A 27,824-nucleotide genomic window follows, 5' to 3' on the forward strand; every position below is an offset into this window, starting at 1 on the left:
ATGTAAATGTGTGTGTGGAAGGATTGTTTTGTTTTGTTTTGTTTTGTTTTGTTTTGTTGTTTTTTGGTTGGGGTTTTTTTGGAGGAAAAGAAAAAAAACCTCCACAAACAAGAAGTGACAAAGCAAACAGTGCCTGGAATCCCAGCCTTGCTTTTTATGCATAGTCCCCTATGTGCAGCTTCTTAAGTGTCCATTTGTTTGCTATGGTAATTTATGTCATTCTGTATTGTATTATACACCTAATGCACAGCTGGTCTCCTAATGTAGATTTCTTCACTCATGCTTCCACATAACCCTTCTTTGCACCAAGTACTTATCTTTACAATTATTTTCCATGGTCTCTGATTCTCTAGGCAGCATAATATTTCTGGTTGCCAAGCTGCTGGAGCAGTCTGGGCACATTCAAATCCAAATGTTAATGTTTTCTACTTCCTACATGGGTAAAATGGGAATTTTACTTCTTTTAAGCATACAGCTTGTTGTTCAATACTTCTCAGTACTGTACCAAGCTGTACAAAACTTATGAAAAAGAGAAATATATGTTTTGATTTGTTTTTTGTTTTTTTTTTTTTTTTTTAATCAATCTGTGTTGCAAAACATTGACACAAAAAAAGTAGCAATCATTTCTTAACTATCTTCTTGGAACTGAATGGTGTCATTTCAGAGCAATTGAAACAGCTTACAATAGCAATCTGAGCATAGTCCTGGACTTCGCTAGATATGGACAACCAGAAAATTAGAGAGCTAGAGATGGCTAGACACCAAGATTTTTATGCATTTACCTTTTGGTGACTTTGCAAAGATTTCAGTAGGAATTCCTGTGTCATGGAAGGTACTCCAAGATTCATGGATGAGAATTTCTCTACGTTTGACGTGTTATGTAAATGTACTGGAGCTAAACTTAAAGTGGACTGAATGTACAGCAGAGGTCAGAAAGAATTAAGTACCCAGGTATCTACACAGCTTCTCAGACGGGTTAGTGAACTTGCCCTGACCACACAGCCTCAGTCACAGTAGCAGTGACACTGGAGGCAAACCATTCTCTTAGAAGAGATTAGGCACAGTTTTTAAAGCCAGAAGTAAGTCAGAGTGAATTCTCCACTGAGCTATTTGAAAGGGAATCCCTAAGAGCTTGTCATACCATTGCACCATGTAAACACTCCAGAGCAGATTGTGAATAAAAGAGTTTAAGAATAAATGGCAGCAGCAGTGCTGCTTCCTACTGCATGAACCATTGGAAGGTGTGGTAGCTTCTCTAGGACTTCAAGGTTATTCATAAGATGTCTCTTTGACAGAGCTGTAGGAAGAAGGCTTTGCACACTGAGAATTAGGACATGCACATCTTAGGGTATACAACTCACAAAACATAGACCAAAGAAAGAAATGCAAGAGGCATCATGCTTCTTCCTTCCATTTCTTCCCTCTTCCAAGAGCTTGCATGGGTCCTTCTTAGAGCTGCCTTTAGGTGGTTTAGGTTTATGCCAGTTTTGCATGGAGGCTTTCTAGGGCTGCTTCAAAGAAGCATTTAATAAACAGAAAGCAGAAGGGGCCAGAGAATGCACTCACCACCAATGCACCACCCAATGTGGTAATTGTCTCAACTGGGGGCCTATATAAAACTGTTATGTTCTTGTTGAAAACAAACAAACAAACAAAACCCAAACCAACAAACTAACAAACAAAAAAATCAAAACAAACCCCTTGGGAAGTCCCATTTCAGCCCTGTCCCCTTAAGGTGATACAAAAGCCTATGGAAAAAAAAAAAAAAAAGCCGCTCTTAAATCTGGTAAGCAATTGAACACCTCCGAACTGTGTACCACAGTGGGTGAAGGAAAGCATGAAATTCATGACTTTGGTGTCTGTGCTGCTTTCTCCTGCTAGCCTGAATTACTCTTCATTTTGGCTAATATACTGTTGCTTGCTAAGATCATCACTAACTGAATGATTTTCCTCTATCTGCCTAAAAAGGCAAGAAAAGTAATGAATAGGTTAAGACATCCTCTCACCCCTAGAAAATGCCCTTTCCAGGTCAAGGTTAGAGTCAGAATAGTAAGAGGAGTGTGCGCGATGGGACCTTGTTTCTGTTGTAATTGCTAGCAGTCTAAGCAGACCTGAGCCTCCAGGGATGTCGGTCCGTCAGTGATAAATTGATACAAAACATTCTTGAAAAGTTTGTTTTGCTGCCATTATGCTAATATTTGCTTAGTGGATATGAGTTTTGCGTGAAACGCCTGCAATCCAGGGGAGAATGAGGCACTTTAAATTAATAAATAACAATAACAATGATGACATCAGGGTCAAGAGAAAGAATGGCTAATGAAAACCATCACCTGCGCTCAGCCAGAGCATGACAGTGAATCCAGCTTGATGTGCACTGGGGAATTCTGGGAATTTAACAATTAAAGGCTGTTTCTCCAGAGAAGAGAAGGTTCCATCTTCCTCGACATTGCTAATGAAGTGTAATTCATTTTACCTCTTCCCCACCTTTCAAAATCAAAGTTCAAGAGGCCGTAGCAGACAAATTTCAAAGGAGAGGCATGCATACCTCTCGCAATGCTGCTCATGCTCTTTAGGGAATATCCTCATGTTCTATTAATTATTGTACTTCTCTGGCATTATTATTCATGGACTAGCATCTCAAAATACTTGACTTAGCAGTGATTCTGGAACTAATACTAATAAGTACAAGGCTGTGCCTTGGGTGAAACATGTTTTTTCTTATGGGTACAATGGATGGTAATACTTTTCTTCACAATTCAGCCAGGTTTTTTCGCATCTGTGAGCAGAAGGCAGTCATTTGGTTAATTATATTGGTTTCAATATTTAAGAGGCAGCGTTGGGAGCATATCGTTGGGAACACTGGTGCAGCACCCATATACACACAACCCCAAGTGATATTGCTGCCATATAACCAGCAGCGTATCAGCAGACAGAAGTGTGAACAGATAGCAAAGTCCCACACTATTGTCAAAGATATGAGCCAAGCTGCTTAAAATAGGTAACAAGCTGCTTTGGTAGGTTCACAAAGAGGTAACAATAACTGTGTGAAGACTTTTTCAGGAAACAGACTGTCAAGCCTTCATCGTGCCACAGCAGTTGCTTGGACATAAGCTCAAATTGCATTGGAGTATTGGTATCTCAGACAGTGGAGTTCATTGGGAAAAATAACTAGCGAGTGGCTAAGACTTAATATCATACTTTGCAATGAGATTTTGGACCTATTAAGGCTAAAGAAGTTGGCATTAGTAGCTTGAGTGGCTGGAAGAAATTCCCTTTTCAAAGTCCTTGACATTAAACTATTTTCTTCTGCAGAACTGAAAGGCCAAAGAATCAATGTTTTAAACCTGAGTGAATGAAATTAGGCTTAAAAAAATACACAATTTTTTATGCTTTCAGGCAACTAAAGATTTTCAAAGTAAAAAAGAACAAGCTCTGTATTTAACTGTATTTTTGGTTTTGCCTGCCTCATTAATCTCATTTTAGGGACCCAGGAAACCTGGAACTTCAGCCTCACTTTACGAAATATTTCTAGTTAAGTTGGAAAGTTTTCCCACCTGGATTTCAGACATTGTAGATGTTTTTTCAAGCTGCAAACAAGGGTCTGAAATGAGCTCCAGCTCTGAGCTTTTCCATGACATAAGGACATTCTCCTGTGGGGCAGTTTAGTCTTTCTTAAACATGTAACTTGCTCTGTTATCAAGTGAATTAACTTACTAACCGCTGCTGAAATACGTATCTTATAATTTTAAGAATTGTAAATAGGTTAACATTCCATATTTTATTTATTTAAAAATAATTCAAAGTACATAAAAGCTTATAAGTCATTCTTAATTTGAAAAATAGGCAAGCAATCTGCTATCAAGCAATCAACTGGACATAAAACTAACATGAAATACACTGCTAGGAGAGAACAATTCCTTTTTTATTTTGCAAGGGTGTGATTTCTTCCTCTGACTACATAAGAAATACTCTTTTAAAAATATGTATAAATTTTGGCAAGAAAACAAGGAAGGAAAAAACCTTCTTAGCTTTTGACTGATCTTACATTTCCTTTACTTATTGGATATCAGTGTGAAGAGGGGATTGCAATGTTTAAATGTCTAATATATGCTGTGAAAGATTTCATTGATACTGCCATGCTGAATTGTTAGCCATTAAAAGTCTTTCATATTACATGCATTTTTATACATTGTTACTAGAGTTTGCTTTGTACAAGAGTGCTTTATTAGGATAGGGCAATTTGATGGATGTCAAACAACATGGAATATATATTACACTTTATGTATACATATATTATATATCTAAAATGAAACAAGAAGTACAATTTGATGACATATAATAACACACTGTGTATTTGTGAAAAGTATATGACAATTAGTACTATAGTTTTAGAACAATGTATGCTGTTATAGCTTTAATTCCAAAAATATACACACTCTAATATGGTAGTTGTCATCCCAAAAATATACGTGCTGTGATAGTTGTCATTATAGAAATATACATACTGTGATAGCTGTCATTGTGAAATACATACTCAGTAATAGATGTCAGCAATGAAATATAATAATAATAATAACAACATCTAGCAATTTTTCATCCCAGGTCCGAAAGAGCTTTAAAAATATAGTATCATGCCCAATTTTCAGATGAAGGAACTGCTGTCCAGAGAGGATAAGTGATTTGCCCAAGGTCATGCAGCAGACCCATGGTGGAGGTGGGAACAGAATGCAGATTTCTTTTCCTCTGGCCTGGACATTGTGCCACATCTCATCAAAATCACTCCGTATGTGAAAGAAATGGATATTCTCCCACAATGGGACTTGAGACTGTTTAGAAACTGGCAGGAATGGCTCAGCACCTTCCAGAATCAAGGCTCATTCCCCTTGAACAGAGATAACAGAACAATTCACAACAAATCATTTATCTGACAAATAGCTTCCTTCTACTTCCCAGCAGATCACAGCCTTCTCAGATTTATTTGCTATCTGAAATGATTTGACAGACTTTTCTGCCTTATTTTTTTTATTATTAAGTCTGTGGAGATACTGTGATTTTTTTCTGGTGTTTAAAGAGTGTGCTTATTTGCAATTGGTCAGAGAAATTTCATAATCTTGATACAGTCTTCTTGACTGGGTAAAAGAGCAAGCACATCTCACTGAAAATATTTGCATCTTCAATACTACTACTGCCAATAGTAATAAGTGTTTGATAAATATATTCCTGGCAGGAAACCTCAGTGTCTTGAATGTTCATAGAAAAGTGGGTTTCAGAGAAATTAATTCACGTAGAAATTCACGTAGGATTTTTTACAGTGTTTGTTGGACTCCAGAAATGAGATGTGTTAACTCCTAGGATTAGTCTGCATACAAAATCTGATGCAGCTAGGAGCATTCAGTACAAGAAATATTGGTAACAGAACAAGAATGTGTGAAAGTTGTTAGAAAAAAAAATATGATTTAATAATAGCAATGCTGCCATTACAAGCCTTGGTCATTGTGCAAGGCACTGTATGAGCATAGCATAGAATGATACACTTATTCAAAATGGCCTTTGAGATGTGGATATTTTTAGTCAATGATTTTTGTTTCCACACAGAATACTGCTACCAGGTGAATTCTTTACAGAATGGGAGTGGAAGTTTTTCCCTCTTGGGACTCTAAGCATGTACATAAAGGACACGTTCAAAAGGCCACAAATTTCCAAATTCTCCAAAGTAAATACCTGGAGAATCTGCAAGGAGAAAGTTTTAGTAGCAATTTGTCTACAAAATGTTTTTAGTTAGTTTCTAGACTGTTTAGGTCCAAATCTCATTCTTTGCTGTTTTCCATCTATGTGCAAATTGGTAATGACTGAAAAGAACCCTCCGAAAATGAGTCAATCAGTCAAAAACTTTGGCTTTTGCTTTTCCATCTTCCCTTTTTAACTGTACTAAACTTCTGAAATTAATATTAGTACAAATTAAAAGCAGGTACTTGCATTACTGATATAGGCAATGATAACACAAAACTAATATATAACAGTGGAAGATCATCAAATATTGTACGAAGTGATGAAGGTAGAAGAATTAAATACAGATGTAAATGTTACCACCAGCAGTAACTATACAATTAAAATGTAGACATAATGGGGAAAAAAAAACCCTAAAATGGAAAACATTAGCACATCCCCACATTTAACTCCAGAGGAGACGAGTTAGAATCTAGAACAGTCAAGGAACATTTTGCCCAAATAAGGAAGGAGAAAATTCAGCGACACTTTTAGGTTTCCTGTGCTCTCCTTCTCCTAGGGCCATTCAGGACTGTCCTAGCAGACTGATAATAGACCTGTTTGGTCTTTGGAGACTAAGGGAGCTGCAGGTAGTTCAGAAGCAAGGCTGGGAGAACACCGCAAAGCTTTTTTTTTTTTCCAGTAGCTCTTTGCTCAGCCATGTTGATGTGTGGGATCTAAAAACTTGGTTTTCTCCTGGACAAAGTCTATACAGCATACAAACACTGGACACAACCTTAGCTGACAAGTGAGCTAGACAGCTTTCAGATCTAGTGGGAAAAAGAAAGAAAAAAGGGGGAGGTGGGAACGGAGATCAGACGTTTTCTCAGGTCTGCTGTGAATAATGTTCATGTAAGGCCATGCTAGCTTTGCACCTGTTTTTCTCATTTTCTATTCAGCTTGTCACATTTGTTTACAATTTGTCTATTTTATCATTTTCTTTGTGCCTTCTACCTTATGCCAAACACACTTGGAATTTATTTGCAATTCAAGAAATGTATTGCTGGTGAAGTGGGACAGTTTTTGATGGGTACCCCAAAGGGAAAGGAAGAGACTTCTGAGCACAGCAGAGGTGAGAGAAGTGAGACAACAGGTTGGGTAGAATCAAAATACTCCCCCTTGCTCTTCAACTGCAGTAAGGGGAAAGCATTTAATGCTTACAAGAAGTTTAATCCTTGTACAACAGGGAAGGGACAAATTCACTCAGGAGATGAAGAATTACAAAATCCCTCTTCATCCACTCATACTTTTGACAATAATCTAGCATGGTCTTTCATGGAATTGGGAAGAACCTGGTAGAGGCCCTTGCTCTTCCATGCATGTAACATATAAAAAAAGACCAGAAAATCTCTATTTTAATACCTTAACATTCAGCTGTGCAATGGATTTTCTGAAAGATCAATTTTTTTTTTTTTTTGAAGCAGTGTTCTACCTGGAAAAAAAGAAAAAATAAACCAACAAAAATCCCAACAACCAACCTGAACAACAACAAAAAAACCATAGAATTAAGGGGAAAAAATACATAAAGCCAAATCCCTAGTGGTATTAATTCATTTGAAGTCACGAGAAATATGCCAATTTACACCAGCTGTGGATCAGGCCCACAGGATTTAATATGTTCCAAAATCATTTGGAAACTGTTTCTATTAACTTGCTTCTCTGGCATATGTTAGATTTCAGCAAAGAACTGCTTTGTTTTTAGAGTTTATTTTAGGAATTAGTCACGAATTTTATTATTGAATATAAAGGTTACCAGATCTATAATGTAACATGGTAAATGAAGTGGTAAGTGAATTCATGTTTGGTAATTTCCCACTTTAATTAGTATGCATTAAAAATGGTACTTTGCTCCATATTACCTTTTTTTGTATACTGTAATAATATTGAATTTACACAAAAGCCTGTTTTGGTGTATATTTGCATTGTTTTAACTGCTGCGTGTAGATGACACATGAGGCTGGCGGAAGGGTTGCTTTACAGGGTCATTTAAAAATTGTGGCCTTGGCCTCCTGCGATTGTTCCTATCCATCTTTTTGTGAGAGCCAGGGGGGGGTCACCTCCAGAGCCCATGGCCATGTGCCGGTAAGCCTCAGTGCGTTCCTTCCCTCTGAATTTCTTCTGCACGTTCAGCTGGCTAAATTATGCTTCCCTGCTGTTAGCTTGATCCAAACCTGCAGAAGTCAATGAAAAGACTCACATCTATTTCAAAAATGACCAGGCGCTCAATTTGCTGTTGGTGATTTCACCCCAGAAGTGGCTTCCCTGTCTTGTTCTGAGTTCATCACTTTGCCGAGTCCTTCACATACTTGGCAATTTATTCAGATTAAAGACACTGCAGCCCCTCTGCTCTCTCTATTTACATGTCTATGCAAGTACCCTTACATCATGCTACGTATAGCAACATTAATTTGGCTGCACAAGGCAGCACAGAAACTCTTATTCAGCTCCTTCTTCTTTGTGGTCATCTCTTAGCTCTAACTTTAGGCAAACCATTGTGCTAAAGAAAATTAACTTTGCTTGGGATTTCCTGAGTTACCTTCAGTATTGCTCTTAACACTGGACTTTGCAAACCATTCCTGTTTCAAACCAGTTGAAGCACGTACTGCACTGGTACCTTCAGTGATAAACTCCATGGAGCAGAATGCGTCACAAGGAGATAGAACATGCATATGTTGTTGGGTCCATTTCTGATCTTACTAAAGGATCTAAAGATGTTCATCTGTTTCTGAATGTGTGCGAGAGATCCAGAAAAGAAGGCTGGAATTTAAAAGGTGACTCAAATAAATGTAGTGCTGTTTGAATGAGTGGTTTTGTTTCTGCAGAGTAGATCTAGCTGAGTTAAGGTGTATGAGTTTGTGTGTATATATATATGCACACACATACATGCAGACATATATACATTTAAACATACGTTTATATGTATATTAAAAAATGCTTGAATTAAAAACATGTCAGAAAAAGTAGGTAATGCATCATATAATGTATCATATGTTTATAATATAATTTAGTATATATTTAGTGTAGTTTATATAGTGAAAAGAACAGCGATCGCTTATCAATATTACCATTGTTTATTGTTATTGTGATGGTTGTTCTATTATTATTATTACAGCACTGTTATAACATCTATTTTACTTCCTGATCCCAGAACAGCTATTTTTAGCTCACTTAAATGAAGATATATGAAGCAGCTGAAGATTCATAAAGTTACAGAAGGATGAGCATGAATGATTTGCGATAGCAAAATAGTTTAGCATTAACCAACAGAGAAATAAGAAACAGAGGTCCTATGAGGTGAGTGGGAAATACACACTGGAAGTCACCAGTGCAGAGACCTGCAATTTGCCCCTTCAATATATAGAGCTGAGAAAAGCAGGACTGCAGAACAGAGTTCAATGTGGAATGGCAACAAGTATTTTCCTGAAGTCTATTTCTGCTTTTTACTGAAAAGTCAGGAATTGATCTAATAAGAAGTCCACATTTAGAAAGAAAAAAATAAAAATAAAAGCTAAATAGAGGAAAAGATCTAAATCAACAGTAAGCTAGGAGAGTCAGGCCAATCCCTTGTCTCAGTTCTATATCCCTATATATCCTTTGGAGGCCTATCAGCTAGTAAACTCAAGAGAGGAGAAAGTAACTTAATCCAGAGTCTAAGTTTCCCTTAATAGTAAAGGCAATAGCAATGCAACCTTGTTAAAAATCTATGTTGTGCTACTGAGTGATGCAACATTCAACTCGCAGTTTAGCAATAAATGAGCAGAGTTAAGGTGATTTCAAATTACCCTTTTTTTTCTCCCAACCACTAGGTTAAACCAGGGGCTGGAGAAGATTTCAACATCATTTTGAGATGCCTGGATGAATTAATGGGACCTTCCCTATGGTGCAATATAGGCTCCAGCACTGTCCAGAAACTTTTAAACACTAGTTCTTCATCTAATGCAGAAATGATTGTGCTGTTCTAGGTCTGCATTACACTGGAGGTCAGCAAAGATAATCATAATAGCTTCTACTAGTTTTAAAATACAGGATTCACCTGCTTATCTCTCTGCTTATATAAGCTTGCCGTATTATGGGGATACTCTGGGGAACATCTATACAATCTCAAAAGGATCTATCTCCATTGACTTTTTTTATTTAATAATAAAATGATTTAATCTGTAATTTACAGCTATTTCAGTGATTCTATTCTCTCCCCATAAAGCAAACTGAAACAGAAAAGCAAATTTTTTTCCGAAGCCCTCCCTAGCACTTTATGTTAGGATATTCTTTCTCGAAAAGGAAAACAGCTCATTCTCTTCCTCCTGACCTGAGTATTTCTACCTGCTGTTGGGCTTGGACCCAGATATTTTCTACCCTGCTAACTTATGTTTTGTTAATTTCCTTTCCTGTCTCTCATATGATATTTATTGCTTCAGCTGTACTTTATCTGCCATTTAAACCACAGTTCCTTATTTGATTTCTCTTTTATCAAACACATGTTAATTTCCTTCTCTCGTCCTCTGTGTCACTGCCTCTCCTTTTCTCTAGCAAAATTCTCAGGGCTAAAAGTTATGCCTTTGCTCCTGAGCATTGGGATATTTTACAGAACTTCCCCCCCCCCCCCCCCGCCCCCTTCAGACCTATCCGTCTTTATCTTTCACTGAACAACAGCACTGCAAACTGAGTGTGAGACAACACAGCTGAATGATTGATGCTCTCCAAGTCCTGAGTTTCTTTTCCTCGTTTATTCACACAGTCACCCTTCTGAGTTAAGGGTTTCGGTTGGTACCTGCCATGGTGACTAGAAAAACAAGGGTAAGCTGCCAAATCCAGCGACTGTTTTCTTGTTCTCATATTGCATTTCCTTATCGGTTGTGACAATGTGCCACAATTAATGATAGCAGAAATACCTATGTTTGATACCATATGCATCATACTTAGTGGTGATGGATTAGCAATCAAGAAAATTAATTCTGCCTTTACAAAGTAACATCTGAACTTTGAAGTTAGGCAAAAGCTTTATAGAGTAGTGCAGATAAAAAATTCTTCTGGAAATGGGATAGCCGTGTTTCCATTGTACCTACATAATTTGTTCTGGACTGAGCCCAAACAGAATGGTGTATTTCCCAAGAAAATGCAAGGATCTCTTATAAAAAATTGAATTTCATGTAGCCCTGTGATTCTCAGGCAACGCTTTAAATATGAAACCAATCCCAATGAGTAGGAGTCTGAAAAGGGCTTCAGGACAGAAGAATTTGATGCCAGGAGCACATCCAGATCTCCTGGATAACCTTGGATAAATAGCCGCAGTTATTCAGAGCCATAGTTTTTAATCTATAAAGCAGATCCTTCCTTAGTTCATAAATGAATTTTGTGAATAAAATTTGTTAAATTTGAGAAACTTCCATATTGTAGAGAGAACTATGCGTGTACCTTGATCGCTAGAGTAACAAAAACCCAATGATGGAAAAAACACTCAGGGCATACTCCTTACTTCATAGTCTGCAATGTCTTTAAAGAATCCCATATAGAACTAAGCCAGAATTTAATGTGATGTTGGACACTGATTTATCTAGGTCCCACCAAATACAGCTCATTTACCTTACTGGAAAAGTTCATAGCAACTTAAATTGTGGCCCAAAATTATGTACAATATTTCTGTTTCCAGATACGACAGTAATCTTACCTGTTTGAATTAAAATAATGGAGATTATGACCATTTTATGATCTCAAATCACTCTAGAAAGCAGAATAGATGTTTTCAAGAGGCTGAGACCCCTTGGAAGCTCATTGTCCAGTCATGACAATGGTACTGATTCCGAAAAATGCCTTAGTGCTCACTGTGACTCTTTGGCTTGTTGCTGTCTTTGTTTTGATGCTAGGGCTGGGATTAATTTTTACCTTATTTCAGACAAGTACAAGCTAGATATCACCATTGCAGGCAGCCATTCCTTATTATCTTTATTCTTAACAGATCAAACTAGTAATTTGGGGAGGGCATAGCGTATATATTTGCCATATTTTATACATGCACTGGAGGATGAGAGGGATCTCATCCTGGACTGCAATGACTGTAATAACTAGATCTCCATTGGTTATAAATGCTGAGGGCTACTTCCTCTGATGAAGACATTCACCTTTCAAGCATCTACACCTATGGCATGAACCTCAATTGTTGTATCTTTATTTAGCTGTCTCTAAAATGAGAGCAATATCTTGCTTTATCAGGTATAACTAGGTAGAAACACACGAACACAAATGCAACAAATTGAATATGCAACATCCAGTATTTTCTTAGGATAAACACTATTTTTCAAATAAACTGGTCTGTGTTCATGTTGGAAGTTCTGAGAAGCATCCAAAAGAGTTTATATTGTGATACAAAACTGGTGAGAGAAGAAAGTTTTCCACAGAGAAAAATAAATGCCTGAAGACAGAAGACCAAACAAATGGATACGATGCTTTGGCAAATAAAAGCGCACCTCTTCTGTTTCAGAAGAGAGTCCGGGAGTGGTATTACATGAAGATATAATGCCCTTTAGCAAAGAGTAACAGGAGAATTGAGGGGCTTGAATTTTTCATATGATGTGGCTTCATGTATATATTTATTTATTTAATAAAATGTCGTAAAAATGTATGGGTCTTTAATAATTAGGTGTACTTTTTTTTTTTTTGGTCATATAAATGTTCTGTTTCTTTTCCCTTCCTGACATATTTATTTAGTCAGAGATTACTTTTATATAGACAGACTATGGTGATTAGAAGTTTCTAAAGGAGTTTCCATTCACCATAAATACTGATAGTTTTAACCTACTGAAAGGTTGTTTATAGCAGTTTATTTTCATAACTGTAGTCCATAAGTCTGGCTTTTAGAAACAGCAGGGCTGATAAACCATGAAAGAGCAATTTATGGAAGATCCTGTAACCTGGATTGCTGGAAAGAAGGGGAAGTAAAGAATTTTAAGAAATGACCACTATTGATCGCCTCATACAGTGGATGGCATTTTGCCTTCATCTTCAGGATAATTGGACTGGGGGATTACAAATCCATAGCAATAGAAGGCTTTCCTTACTAGACGGTTAATGCACCATAAATCAGCTACTAGGAATAGCTCCTATGTTGCAGTCTAAGTATGTTTTCATTCAGCTCATTTGCACTTCAAAGCTGAAGTCGATAATTCAGCTCCAAGTATGTGCAATTGGGGGATATTTACCTTTTGTAGAATATGAATACAAGCTGAGAAAATCTCTAAATTCATTTGCACAGGACATTACCGGTCAGAGTCTGCTACACAGACAACCAGCCCAGCTTCCAACTGAAGTCAAGAGGTGAGCTTGTAGCTGCTCATAAATCCCTCAAGGTCTGTGTGCTGTGGCTAAACAATGTTTACTCACTATTGGTGATCAATTTTTTTTTGCTTAAGAGGTAAGCATAGCCTTTTTTTTTTAAATGCTAAATAAGCAGTCCCTTCCCTGTCTTATCTCTGGCAGGGTAACTGGAGTTAGGTGCCTTGAACCCAGTATGTGCAGCATCCCTCAGAAGGGAGGAGGGAAGGCAGCTCTAGGAAGGCACAAATGAGCTCCTCAAATCATGTGTCAATGCTAGGTAAAGTTCAGCTAGGTTTGAAATCAAGGAAATAGAGTCAACAAGGAGGGAAAAAAAAAAATGAAGCTGATTCTTTTTTTTCACCCAGCATTTTATGACATTTCTTCCAAACAAAACTTCCATCATAGCAGCAATGAAGAAAATCCTTAATTTGTCTTTCCTTATGCCCTCCCTCCCTCCCACACATACACACACTCGCACACACACATATTAGATTACTTAGTCTTGTGCAGTACCTGGACAATATTATACTGCCACACATTGTTTTGTGTTTTTTTCCCTACCTACATTATGTCTCAGAGCACAAAGAAATATGCAGCCTTTTCAGTGCAACTTGCAGCTTTGAATGAAGTGAATGTGTAGACAGTTTTATCATTCCCATCTGGCTCCATTTTCTACTGTGCTAAAAAATGGAATTGAATCCAGGTTGGGCAGAAATGGTCTGAAGTATCATCTCTAACAGAAGATGAGGTGGGTTTTTTTTTCCTCTGTGGTGATGCTTTTCAACATTGGAAAGTTTCTTAGGTTTAGGGGATGAGAAGGAAGATGAGAATGGGACTTGATTCTGTATTTTACAGATGGGAAATGAAGCTCTTAACTTCAAACACCATACCTTTCCCTCAGAGCCTGGTTCTGCACCAGCACAATCTGAAGCTCACTTCAGTCGCTATGGCTTGTACCCAAACATTAGTTTTCAACAATCTGTTCTATTTGCCGGCCTTTAAATTTTTTTCCAGGAGAGCTATAGCTCCAAGTGTCAAGAAATCAAACTTCATGGCAATGAACTTGTTTTTCTTACCAGCTATGTAAGGGACCCTTTTTGAATAATCCTCTAACTCTCCCAAGAGCTGTCGTGGTTTAGCCTCAGTTGGCAACTAAGCACCACGCAGCCACTCACTCACTTACCCCACCCAGTGGGATGGGGGACAGAATAAAAAAAAAAAAAAGTAAAACTCATGGGTTGAGATAAAAGCAGTTTAATAGGACAGAAAAGGAAGAAATAATAATAGTAATAATAATAAAAGAATTAGAATATACAAAGCAAGTGATGCCCAATGCAATTGCTCACCACTTGCCGACCTATGCCCAGTCAGTTCCCGAGCAGTGATCTGCCCTTCCCGGCCAACTCCTCCCAGTTTATACACTGGGCATGATGTCATACGGTATGGAATATTCCTTTGGCCAGTTTGGGTCAGCTGTCCTGGCTGTGTCCCCTCCCAGCTTCTTGTGCCCCTCCAGCCTTCTTGCTGGCTGGGCATGAGTAGCTGAAAAATCCTTGACTTAGTATAAACACTACTTAGCAACAACTAAAACCATCAGTGTGTTATCGACATTATTCTCATAATAAATCCAAAACACAACACTACCAGCTACTAGGAAGAAAATTAACTCTATCCCAGCTGAAACCAGGACAGAGCTAAAGGTCACAAATAGAAAACCTCAGTACTGAACTTCCATTACTCCAATAAGAACAATCCAGTTCATAATGGAGTGAAAGTATTGCCTGTGTCTTGAGGTTTCCCTTAAGAAACAAAAATGGAACAGTAAAGGAGTCAAATGTTTTGCTAGCATGGCATCAGTGGGTTACTGGACAGAGGGCATTGCCTAATGGATATCTAGGAAGGAGATAACTATGGGTCAAGCACTCCTTGCTGGGCACAGAAGAGGAAGGAATTCAAGCTTTGGGAAAGAATGCCAAAGAGCAGAAACTGAGTGCTATCCATCTTGTCCACTGAAGAAACTAGTGCCTGTTGAGAAAACAGTTTCAATGCCATTGAGTTTGACAGGATATAGGTGGCATGCTTAGATATCTCTGTGGAATCTGGTCTTGAAAAGAAACCCTGGGAAGTCTCAGGAGGCTGAGTGGGTAAGTAATACACTATATTATTAATGTAAAAAACCCAAAACCAAACAAACATGGAAGGCAAGTCAGTCAGGTGCCAAAAGAAATGCAGTATTACTTGAAAAATATTCCAGCATCTACCAGAGATTGCTACATACCCCAAATCTTTGAAACTATTTTGCTACGTGTGTTTTTTAGTTTTTCTTCTGCATATGTCTGCATCATTCCAGGCACAACTTAGCAGATCTGTTTTGAAGTGAATCTAAATTATTCGGATATGTAGCCATTTGACTCAGTCTCTCTTCTGCATCATTTCCAGGTACCTACCACATGTGGAAATAAAAGCCGCATATCATACTAACCAAAATCAAGTTAATTTGAAGTAATTTTGAATCAAAATGGTGTAAAAATAACAAGTAACTTTATCTCCAAAAGAACTATCTATTTTATTTTCAAGATTGAAACTGTTTACCTATGAATTGCTGTTCAATTGAACTAATCTCCATGGGTATCAGTGGTAGAGTTTCCACTTCATTCAGTAAGCCAAAACCATCATTTTAATCTAATCCCTGTTTGACAGAGATGTCCACAGCAAAAAATTCATTTCCTATGTATAAAATGTTTGACAAGAGCACCCAGACTGACAGCTTCCTCACAGTCCACATAAAAATGGAGGATCAACTAGCCTGTTATTCCTATAACCTTTTTGGCAGGGGTTATTTCTGAAAAAAACCTTAATGTCACTTCAAGTGTAAATCTAGGAGCCTTGGATACTGAAATGTATCATCTGGCTACTTGTGATGGGTAACATTTCACTGATCGTCAAGTATTTTGTCCAATGGTACTGTGACAAAGCTTGGAGGAAGGAATGGGATAAATTTAGGATTGCTGGCATTTTATTACTGATTTAGATAAAAATTAAACTCCTGAAGTGTCTTTTTACTAATCTTAACCATCATCCTCAGTGTATCATTGTGAGAAAATAGTGGGGCAGTGCATTCTTCTAACCACCATTATCTCCCCTCCCTGTGTTACATGCACAGGGCTCCAGGTATGAGCAGATCCATCTCCTGTTCTGCAATACTTTCTATTCAAAAGGATCTGTAACCTGCAGTGATTGCAGTTCAAGCTCTGGGTAAGAAAGCCCCCTCCAGAGTCAGCCCTGAGCTAGGTTGGTTGTCCTTAGATCTTCGATCCAGACAGGGCCAACTCAGCCCAGAGTCTCATGGTGCTTCCCAAACAGTCTCAGCTCTCTCGTAGCCTTTCTTATTCCCTCACACCAGCCTCCAGGTTGTGTTTAAAAGTGCATGTAGCATGTTTCTCCTCTCTGAATCAAAACTGACCTGTATTTTATTTTCTAAAAATGATTATCTGTCTCAAAAATAAATCACACCTTGCTCATCCTGCCTGATCTGCTCATCCTGCCTGATCTCCAACAGCAAAAAGCTCACTCCATTAAGGAATATATATCCATTTGATATTCTCAATTACTTTTTGGACCTCTCTGTGTGTTCACCAACCAGTCACAAAGACAGGTATTTGCTTTTAAGGTTCAGACTTGTAAAGGCTGAGTCATAATAACTTGAAGGGAAGACAACACTGTCGTTCTTGTAAACCTAAAGATTTCAGGGTCTGCTGTTTCCAAGACTCTGACCTAATTCTTAACTTCTTCTCCCCACCCTCTGTGGCTCAGATTATTTTTCTCATCCTGTTCATGTGTGAAGAAAAATTTAGTGAATGAACAAACAATCCAGATCTGAGCATATGTGTGACTTTCCTAGCCCTCTGCCACAGGCTTTGGTTATGGCACATAGTTGATAAAGCTTTTATGTTTTTTCCAATGCAGTTGCAAATGAGTATGAAGAAAAAATAAATAGATGTAGAACTATAGTAGTAATGAAGGTTATTTACTTTCTACAGATCTTCTAAATTTAGGTCCAGATTATTCAGTTACTAACTGCCTAAATTCTGTGTTATTTAATAGGCAGTTTTGCTCAAGTAGGATTCTAATTGGAATGGCCTGATACAGAAAAGGTAAACATGCTGCCTTACTTAGAAAATGGATCATTTAGTTCTCGATTTTTATTGGGATTTTGGGGGGGGGGGGGGGGTGTTTGGTTTTTTTTAAGCAAGAAAGTCCTGATTTGACAGTGTACAAACAAGTTATATTGATTATCTTATGGGACTTTGGTACCATTATAGGCATACACATAAACATCACCCCGATTTCTCTGCACAAAAGGGTAAACTAACATGTTTTAAGCTATTGGGCCACTATATTATAACTGAAAAGTCTTCTTGACCTTGGAAAAAATATCCATGTTATATAAGTTGAAGAAGGAAGGGCATATGGAATTAGAACTTGTTAGAATCTAAAAATTAATTATACAGGTACATTTGTAAAGTATTTTTTTTTTAAACCAGCTAAGATCACTTCTTACCTTTCATGGATACTTCCATTTGTTTGCTTCATTCTTCTATTTTCTGCATATGTTTGGCTTCTCTGTAGACTAAATCTCACATGAGACCTCACAACTTCCCTTTTTTTAAAGTGCTTTCATGTGTATAACATGTCACAGTATATTATGGAGTACTGCTTTAAATCATAGACTGTGTTCTCACCAAGAGTCTCAAATTTGGGAATTTTCACAACTTCCCTGAGAGAATATTTCAAGCCTAATAAGCCCAGCTGATGAGGATGTTCTTCCCAACATCCCACTGCAATTTTCCATTTCTTTGCTGTGATGACTTACTGGTTGTCAGACCATCTGCTCATCATTCTAATTATGGCTCCTCCCTTTGGTGTTTACAAACTTCAGATATTAAAAATATCTGGTCAGAGCTCATATTGGCAAACTTTCACTCAGTCTCTGATGATGGGGCTGAGTTTTCTTTATAAAATCCCACTGAAATCACTTCCGATTGGTTTAATAGAAGTGTAGACATGTGTTTGTGAACTTCAGTAGCCTTTGAGAAAGAGTGCGAATATCTCTTTAAAGTCATTCCTTCCAGTGATATTGCTAAAACTGTTTGAAATCACACAAATGCTGATCAAAAATGTATTTTTTAAAATATTTATCTTCTATTACTAAAGGACACATAATTATTAATTAGTTACAAACACAGCTGTATTAAGATGGCCTAAATTACACAGAAGCTATTCTATTTTAATCCAAAATCTTTAAAATTATCATCTAATCTATAAACAGATCCTGAGAAGGAAGAATTGTTTGAGGCAATGTACTGGGAAGCAATCCTTACTTTTCACTGAGTCATCCTTAGTGCAAAAAATCAATATTTTATTCTTTTTCTTTTTTCATTTGAAAAGGAAGCTTAGATTAGAAAGCTACTTTTTAAGAAGCAGGAATACATTTTTGGAAAGATTTCTACTTCTTTGTTCCTAAGCATCTTGTAGAACACACATACCTTTTAAAATCTTATTTCAGTCATCCAGAAGAAAAACAAAAAAAATTGCCAAAACCCACAAAAAAACCAACGAAAAAACTCCAAACCAAAACCACACATCTGTTAAATATCTCTTGAATAAGCAGTAGAATCATTATGTCAGTACTTACTGATGGGTGTCTGCAAATAATGAAGACAAGATAAAGAGGTAATAGACTCGAGGGTCTTACATACTAACCTTCAAGTCAGAAAACCTGACTTCTTGGCTAGACTCTGTTACGGATCTACTCTGACACCATGACTCTATTTCATCTCCCACAATCATCCAGTTCGATTATAAATTCATTGGCCCAACAACTATTTATCCATATAGAGAGAGTCCAATAAGCCTCTGAACTTGGATAAGGCCACGAGATACTGTTATAATAATCCATTACTCTTTTGAGGTCAGCTTGGTTGACCTAATGGATCTTCCCAGCCATCAGCTCAATGAATAATGACTGCTTCATAACAATCAGTATCAGTTTGCAAAGGATTTTTAAGGAATAAAAGAGGCTAAATTCATAGCAAATGTTATCTACATAAAATGATGTGACCAGCACTACCCTGATCATTTTTATTGCTCGTCTCTCCAATGTACTGATGGAATCATTATATTTGCAAAACTGTTCCTAGCATTTCCCTTTGCTATCTCTGACAAGCTCTTTTGTGTCAATGCCATTGCTTTTCAGGGATGCACAACCAGTGTTTCCTTTTGTCTGCTGTGTCTGTCTTAAAGTTTTGTCCAAAGCTTTTTGACATTCTCCCTCCCAGTGGTGTTTTCAGATTTTTTACTTGCAGTTTTTCCCATCAGGGTTGCATTTAGTAGGGATTTATTATTATTATTATTATTATTTTAGTTTGATGTTCTGTTTTCATGCCATGGACAGATGAGAAAGGTGCTTTTGTGGCTCACTCATAGCCTGGCTCCCTCCCAGAAGTCTATCCCTGTCCAAGCAACTGACTCACAAGATGAGGAAGGATAGATGATTAGAGACTAAATTTAAAGATGTTGAACATTCAGTGCCTATTATAAACAATGCACTTGGTTTACAGCTTCTCTATAAATCAAGAGGACATCTTTCCCATGATCCATTTCAGAACCTGCAAAATTGTTCAGATAATATGAGTTGCTTAAATGCCTCAGGCAAAGAGATGAAATCAAGTAGTATTTCCCTCAAAAAAAATTGAAATTCTCATAGGAATGAGATGGAACACACATATAAAATGATTACATATGTATAATGCATACATGACAGTTATCTCTTTGTCAAATTAGCATTGTATTGGGAGCTTCTGTAAACCGGAAATCTTGTTTCACTATTGTTTTTCTTTATCAATGAGTGTTTCATATTTTCTGGATCAACTTTCTACGGAAAATCAGATGTACAAGCAATAGAAGAAGAGGAAAAGAGACAGTGAAGCAGTGATTGTCTAAAACTGGAGTTCAGTTCTCTGACTGATCCTCAGCTGATTTCTTATGTGGCTGTGGAGCGGACAATACTCTATTTCTGCGTCTCCAAGATTTACTAGCACCTCACTTTTGTGAGGCTGAACCAGCTGAAATCTGAGAGACGCTCAGGCAGACGTGTCAAAAGGAAGACTCCAGTGTCTGGCTTCTGTCTTGCCACAGCAATGGGGACAGTACTTTACAGGCCTGCAGTGCTTGCTCCATGCTCCCATGTGTCAACACAGCCAGGCAACCCGCCACTGAGCTGTGGCTTCTGTGGAGCCATGGGTCACAGGGAAAACTTGAGGATCTGTGTCCAAACAGAAGGAGAAACCTGTATTATGCCCAGTCCCAGAGTGCAGAATAGTTTCATGCTCTTCGCTGATAACCTGCTAGGTCTCACATGCTAAGAGATAAGAAAGCTGAGATTTTTGCTCCTAGAGTGTGTCAATAACAGTGGTTTTGTGTGCCTTAGAAAGTTCGAGAGAATTGATGGTTGCAGGACTGTAGTAACAAGCAGCCCCTGAGTTTGGTGATCACTGTTACCTACAAGGCTAGAGGATGTTCTGGGTCTACTGGTTTGTTGCATAGATAAAGTCCATTTCATTCTCAAATGTGTAATGAGGCAGTACACTGGGTAAAAGTTATGTCTGTAGGCATATTCACACTAGGAACATGGCACAGAGGGTTCAAAATTAGCCACCAGAGCTGACTATAACTGAAAGTAATCCTGGCTGCTTCAGCTACTGAAAAGAAGGAATGTATAACTCAGGTTCAGTGTTGTGCTAATGCAACTTCTAGGACACCGCCAAATATATGTGAGTTGCACTGCATCAGGCACCTGCATCAAGCTGAGTAAGGCCACGTGCCTTTACATCACACTCCCCATGGCACGATAGAAACATGTCTTAGAAAACTGCTTCACCAGAAATTCTACCCGGTTATGAGAAACTTGCCCTACAGCTCTCCTGGAATGGTCTTCACTGCCAGCGTCACTCACTGCTAAGCATCCCTCTGTGAGCCTGAACCACAAAGTATGTGAGTTAGTTACAGTTCCTGATTGTGGTAATTGGTTCTTATTTCAAGCTATAAAGACTGGTGCTATTTTCCTTTCAATAGACTATCCTGATTTAAATCTAGCATCATCCAAAATAGCAGACAGACACCAGCAGTACTAAGGGATGCATCAGAGCTGTCTGAAGGTTATTTTAAAATTTGTGTAAATGCTGATCACTTCTCTGTACCACCCCAGGACTTACAGGATCTGTCCTATTAACCCTGCTGCAGATGTGGAATGGGACAACTAATAATTGTGCTCTGTATTTAGAAACAATCCTGCTTGTGTAATTTCTGCCATTTTTCCCTCTCGTCCTTTTATAGTTCACAGCATTTGCATGAAGACAGGATCTTCATTTCAGAGGAGTCCATCTGCTCTGGCTGCTCATTCTCTTCCTGAAGTTATAAACCTCTATTTGCAACATCATAATCCTCTCACCACGGCAACCTGCGGTGAGGTCACAAGTGGAGGATTGTGACTTCAGGTGGGGAAATGAGCAGCAGGAGCAGATGAACTGTTAAGAAGCAGAGATCCCATTTTCATTGCAAATGTCCTTTGCATTAAAGAATGAGGCTAGGAAAAGGCAGCCAAGGGAGGACACTGAAGCAGAAAACCATGCACACAGAAAGCATATTCAAATGCTTTAAACAGTTGCATACCGTGAACTAGCTCTTGGAAGAGCAATATCTTAAGATGTAAAACAATTAGCTACTTCCAATCATGCTGAGAATTAAGGATGAACAAAACAAAAAAACCCCAACCCTTCCTTAGAAACCCTCACTTTTTCTTTTCTTTTCTTTTCTCTTTTCTTTTTTCTTTTCTTTTCTTTTCTTTTCTTTTCTTTTCTTTTCTTTTCTTTTCTTTTCTTTTCTTTTCTTTTCTTTTCTTTTCTTTTCTTTTCTTTTCTTTTCTTTTCTTTTCTTTTCTTTTCTTTTCTTTCCTTTCCTTTCCTTTCCTTTTCCTTTCCTTTCCTTTTCCTTTCCTTTCCTTTCCTTTTCCCTTTCCTTTCCTTTCCTTTTCCCTTTCCTTTCCTTTCCTTTCCTTTCCTTTCCTTTCCTTTCCTTTCCTTTCCTTTCCTTTCCTTTCCTTTCCTTTCCTTTCCTTTCCTTTTCCTTTCCTTTCCTTTCCTTTCCTTTCCTTTCCTTTCCTTTCCTTTCCTTTCCTCTCCTCTCCTCTCCTCTCCTCTCCTCTCCTCTCCTCTCCTTTCCTTTCCTTTCCTTTCCTTTCCTTTCCTTTCCTTTCCTTTCCTTTCCTTTCCTTTCCTTTCCTTTCCTCTCCTCTCCTCTCCTCTCCTCTCCTCTCCTCTCCTCTCCTCTCCTCTCCTCTCCTCTCCCCTTCCTCTCCCCTTCCTCTCCCCTTCCTCTCCCCTTCCTCTCCCCTTCCTCTCCCCTTCCTCTCCCCCTCCTCTTTTTTTTTTTAAATTGTCTTTTCTTTTTTATTCTCTTTTCCTCTCTTCTCTTCTCCCCTCCTTTCCTCTCTTTTCCTCTCTTTTCCTCTTTCTTCCTCTCTTCTCAGCCTGGCCTTTCACCAGAGGAAGGTAGCTGATGGACAGCCCTAGCGAGTGAAATTCCTCCTGTCATGTGGAGCAGCAGTTTAACCGTAGGCAGCAGAAGCCCATGCTTTTCCCTCACCGCCATGCAACAAACCTTGCACTGGGATCTGGGAACCTACATCTTGGCACTGAGAAATACCACACTGGCAGAGTTTCTGGTAGGGGGTTGAACAGGAACTGCTGCTAAATGAGTGAACATGAAAGACGATAAGTAGAGACCACCTCTGTGTACTATACAGCACCCAAAATTACGAGATAATAATGAGCAAATAGGCCATGTTATGATCAGGTCCCTGATTGTTAATTTTTAGCTGTTTCTTATGTAATTTTGTAAATAGAAATAGTTTTTCCGTGTAGGAAGAAGAGCTCACGGTTGGATTTTCAAAACATTGAATAATGTAAATATGAAATTCATGGGAACTGGGCCTTTAATATTCAGAAACAATCTTTCTCTGTGTTGCCTGGCTTCTTCCTCAGTCTGCAGGCCCCATTTAGGTCTAAGTAGCACAGGTCTAAACCCAGAGTAACTTTAATTCAGCAGAGGCGTGTTGTGTTTACTCTGGTGCATCTGCAGTCCAAATGCAGCCCTCCAGCTTTGCACAAGAAATCTGCTGCCCAGGGGGAGGCAGGTATCTCTTGCACGAGTGAGCTACAGACAGCAGTACACACAAACACCAGCACGCAGACACACACACATACAAATTGCAAGTCCAAAGCAGCTGGATAGGAGCCCAAACCCACACTGACAGTAAGGTCAGCATTGAACTGCTTTTGCATTTTGCTACTCAAGGACAAGGGAAGTTGATCTATGAGATTCAAGAATCATAAAATGTCCCCTGGGATGTTTAGTTCATCACGTCCTGGTACGAGGTGCAGAGTGAACCCCACTTGTCACAGTGCTACGTGTGAACCTGGTGGCCTGGAGGAGAAGGGTTGCAACAGGGAATATCACGCTGGGAAGTGGCTCTGCCTGTTTTGACTTGAAAAAGGAGGGGGAGAAGCGGGCCAGAGAACATCTGACATTTTTTCCCTGACTCTTTCGAATACAAGATACATTACCTCTGGCAAAAAGTCACCCTGCCTATGTGAGTCCTGACACTCTCCCTGACAGGAGAAGGTGACATGGCTGTTTGACATTCAGGGCTACAAGGTTGCTGGGCTGTAATCTCTAGTTAAAATTGAATCTTGTACATTGCACCCTGCCAGCATAGCCAGACTCCTGGTAATTATTTGGATGCTACTGTATTTGGATTTTACTTTCGTAGTGAAGAGGAGAGTTAGTTGGATTTATAGTTCATCACTGGTTGCAGATTAAAGGAGGGTAAACTTTTTTTTTCGTCTTCTTTAAGGGCTAATGTGGCGGAGCCAAATAAATCTCCGGATTTGTTTGGTTTTTTTAAGGGAAGTCCTCTGTAAAGGTGGGGAGGAAGAAATTTTATGTCAACACACTTTTGAAGAATCCACCACAACTAAAGAAAAGAAATTTTTTACTTACCCATCGATTGTTAACTTGCTTGTTCCCATGATATAAAGAAGAGGAAAATGCTATACAGATGCCACACTCTATAACAACATAAGTAACAGGAAGATTTTAGTCAGAAGGAAGGGAAGGTCAAATTCACTTAAGCAAATAGCCAAGGCAAAGAAATGGATTTAAACTTTACATTAAGACCTGATGTGTTATTGCATTTTAGGTTATTGCCATTTGGTGATGGGTTCTATATACATATACCATATTTATATGGTATAAAGGAAAACTTATCAAAAGGAAGACAGGTCTGATTAACTCCTTAGGTGCCACATGTTATGCATCTTTGCAGGTATGAATTTGTATGTTTTGAAAAAGGAAGACCTTTGACCAAGCCACTTCTATTAATTACTGGGACAGATAAGGATCTTGCCATCAGGTTTTTTTCATCACAATACAAGCCTGTTCAAATGGTTAGGGACCTGAGGATCTGAATCATTAAATGATGATGACAGAGAGGGACTAAGTGATGCAGAAGGGTATTAAAACCACATTCAAGGGATGGTAGAAGGTGATGAGCCTTGGTGTTTCTTGTCAGCCTGTATTTGACCTAGTATTAGTATCTCGAACTTAACACCTATGAAGGTGAAATCTACATTTGTTTAAGTGGTAGATAACGAATGCTGTTTCTTGACTACAGCTTTCCAAATATGCTAGTAAAGGCAATGCTCCAATGGTGTATGTTTTGAAGCTTGCAATGATGGGCAATATACATTGAACAGCAGAAAATGCTGAGCTTAAAGAACAGCCTGAAGTCCTAGAGGCATCCACAAAGGTAGATTTGATCCTTTTATACCACTAGAGTGAATTAAAGGAGAAATAAAGGAAGGAGAAATGATTCATTAAAGAAGCCACTTCTTAAAGAACTCCACTTTTAGTAGAAAATATCCATAAGAGGCTTGTAACAGCCTTGGCCCCCGTATATGGAAGCTCCAGATAAATGAGGAAGAAGGAAGATGACATGGAAAGACTGTCATTCAGCTTTTCTCTCTGCCCCAAGGTTTCTAAGAATCAAAAGAAAGAAAAATAAAGCAGCTCAAATTGGTGTGAAGGCCCATGAAGACTCTAAATAGCTCTTGAACACCATGAGTACCAAAACTCCCTCTTTTCCTCTTCCTGTGGTCCATGAACAAAAGATGAAGCTCAGAATTTCTGTTGTCTTGTCATACTTGAACAAGCAACACATGTCAAGTAAGCAGTTCTCAAGATCTTCCCCTGTATCTTGTGCCCTTACAGTAATGTGCTTTCTTATTATTTTTTTAACTTCAGAATAAAGAACCAACCTCCCCTTTTCTTCCCATCCTAAAATCTGCATTGTTTTGCAATATAAGTCTGATACATTTAGAAACAGAAATGAAAAAACACTCTTCAGATGTCTGAAAAAGTATGTCTAATGTGCTGGTCCCTGCAAAGGGATCCCAAGTCATTGGAAAAACTTTTTCCCAGTTTTTTGGAAAATGGCACCGAGGTGGCCTTTCCAAGGCAGGTTGTCATTGCTGTGTCAGTAGAAGCTTATTGTTTTTTCTCATATACATACAGCACTTAAATTAGTATTGACAGTGACGTTTGAAATACTGTATCTCTTTCTCTCAGCTGGAACTGTGCTGGCAGTTCTTCCTGTAGATAGTTTTCAGCAAACTGCTGAAAGCCCTGTAAACTTTCTAATTTTTTTGACACAGAGTCTGCAAGATACACACACACGCACATGCTTCTTTTATAATGAAGCTAGTTTTCCCACTCTCTGAACAGTAAGTTACCAAAATCAACATAATCGGAGGCACAAAGCAATAAGTTAGAAGGACTTTTTCTTCTGCCTCACCAGGGGCTTTTTTTACTTGAAAACTTCTAAGAAGTAACTGATTTCTTGTTTCTTTACTGTCTGTTCTATGAGTATATGTGAATATCAGGACATGCTTGTAAGCTTATATGCCCAACAGTACACACATCCCTTCTGGTTTCATGCAAAAGGCACTTCCTACACAAAAACAAAGTAGTCCATCATGCTCAGAATTATTGCTTGAAATCCCAGAATATTTCACTGATGGGAACAGAAGGTGGCTCTTTAAAATGTATCAAAACATGAAAATAAGCACCTGAAGGTGATCTAGAAATGCAGTTAGAAGAGTTAGGCTCCTAATTCTATTTGCTCTCCAAAAGTGGTTATGTACTTTTGTAAATCCCATTAGGTGCCTCCCTGCACCTTTGGAACCTAAATGCAGCTGTAAATCTGACTGTCAAGCCCTACTTCTTACAGGAAGCTGGAAAACTGCCTTTTCTATTGTATAATTACTTCCATTCCTATCCATGAAGGGGGAAACACAGGTCCCTAAATCTGTCACTGATACAGATTAAACGCATCCCAGCTTGTATGTCAGACTTGGGTGACACTTTAAGAGAAAATGAGGAATTCTGTTGGTACGGGAAAAAAAACAGAAAAAGAAAAAAAAAAAAAGAAAATTGCAGCAAGATTTTTTTTCCAGGTTAAGTGAACATTTTTTTAATAAATGCATATCTGTCTATTCATCCACCTCTTCATAAACATTTTTGAACTGCCTGATGTAGTGATGACAAAATATTCAATTCCTAGTTTTTATAAAATAGTTAGATAATAAAAGGAGTGAGTGAGAATGCATTATTTACCCCTTTGAGGGAGAAGCAGCCATGCAAACTCACCTCTTAAGAGACATGAGAAAATCAGTGCTAAAATGCAAATTTTATTAATGTCCCATGTTCAGAAAAATCTTCAGACAGAGCTCATCTCTTGTTAGAAAGCCCAACAGCGTGCCACAAAGCTGTAGGAAATCAAGCATCACATGCTCCATCACCAGGGGATAATACGTTTTTCATCTGTTAGAGGTTGTTCAGGATTGTTGCCAGATGTTTTCAGAGCAGACAGGGCAGTTAGAATCAACATGCTTTGTCCTCAGCTCCTGTGATGTACCTCAAGAAGGTTCTCTAAGGGTCCTTTTGAGTAGTACCATTTAAGATAGCATACTTACTTGGCAAACAAGTCATCTTTCATGACTGCCAGAGCAAATATGTGCCATGAATGTTTTTCTATGCATCTGCTTTCCATATTCATTCACTGGCCATGATCCTAACTCCACTGGTGTCATTGAAAAGACCTTTATTGTTTGGGGCTCAGCTTATCTGTCAAGGAAAGTGGGAACTTTCTCAGGGGTAGAGGCGTATCTAGCCTGACTTTTAAAGGAAGTTGGACAGACATCTTACAAAATCCCCCTTCATGCCACCAACTGGGCAGGAGACTTTTCAAAGTGTTCTTGGATTAGTTAGCATTCAATGAAATGAATTGATGACTTTTAATCTGTTCCTCTGAAATATTTTTATTCTAAAATCATTATGACTGTGAGTCAGGGTAAATATGGCACCTAACTTTACTCCCAAGTGGGTAAACTGTAAACCACGGCATATCTGGAAGAGGTTTTGTTGTTATTGTTGTTCTTTTCATATGCAGCTCAGTGTGCCTTTGAAGAACATCAATAGATTTCTTTGATTCTGGACCAGCAGTGCTAAAATACTCAATAGATGATTGAATAGGATGGGTTGTAGGGAAAGGTTTGTCAGTAGCAGCCTCAAGC

This window comes from Gymnogyps californianus, chromosome Z (assembly GCF_018139145.2).
Source record: "Gymnogyps californianus isolate 813 chromosome Z, ASM1813914v2, whole genome shotgun sequence".
Lineage (NCBI taxonomy): Eukaryota > Metazoa > Chordata > Aves > Accipitriformes > Cathartidae > Gymnogyps > Gymnogyps californianus.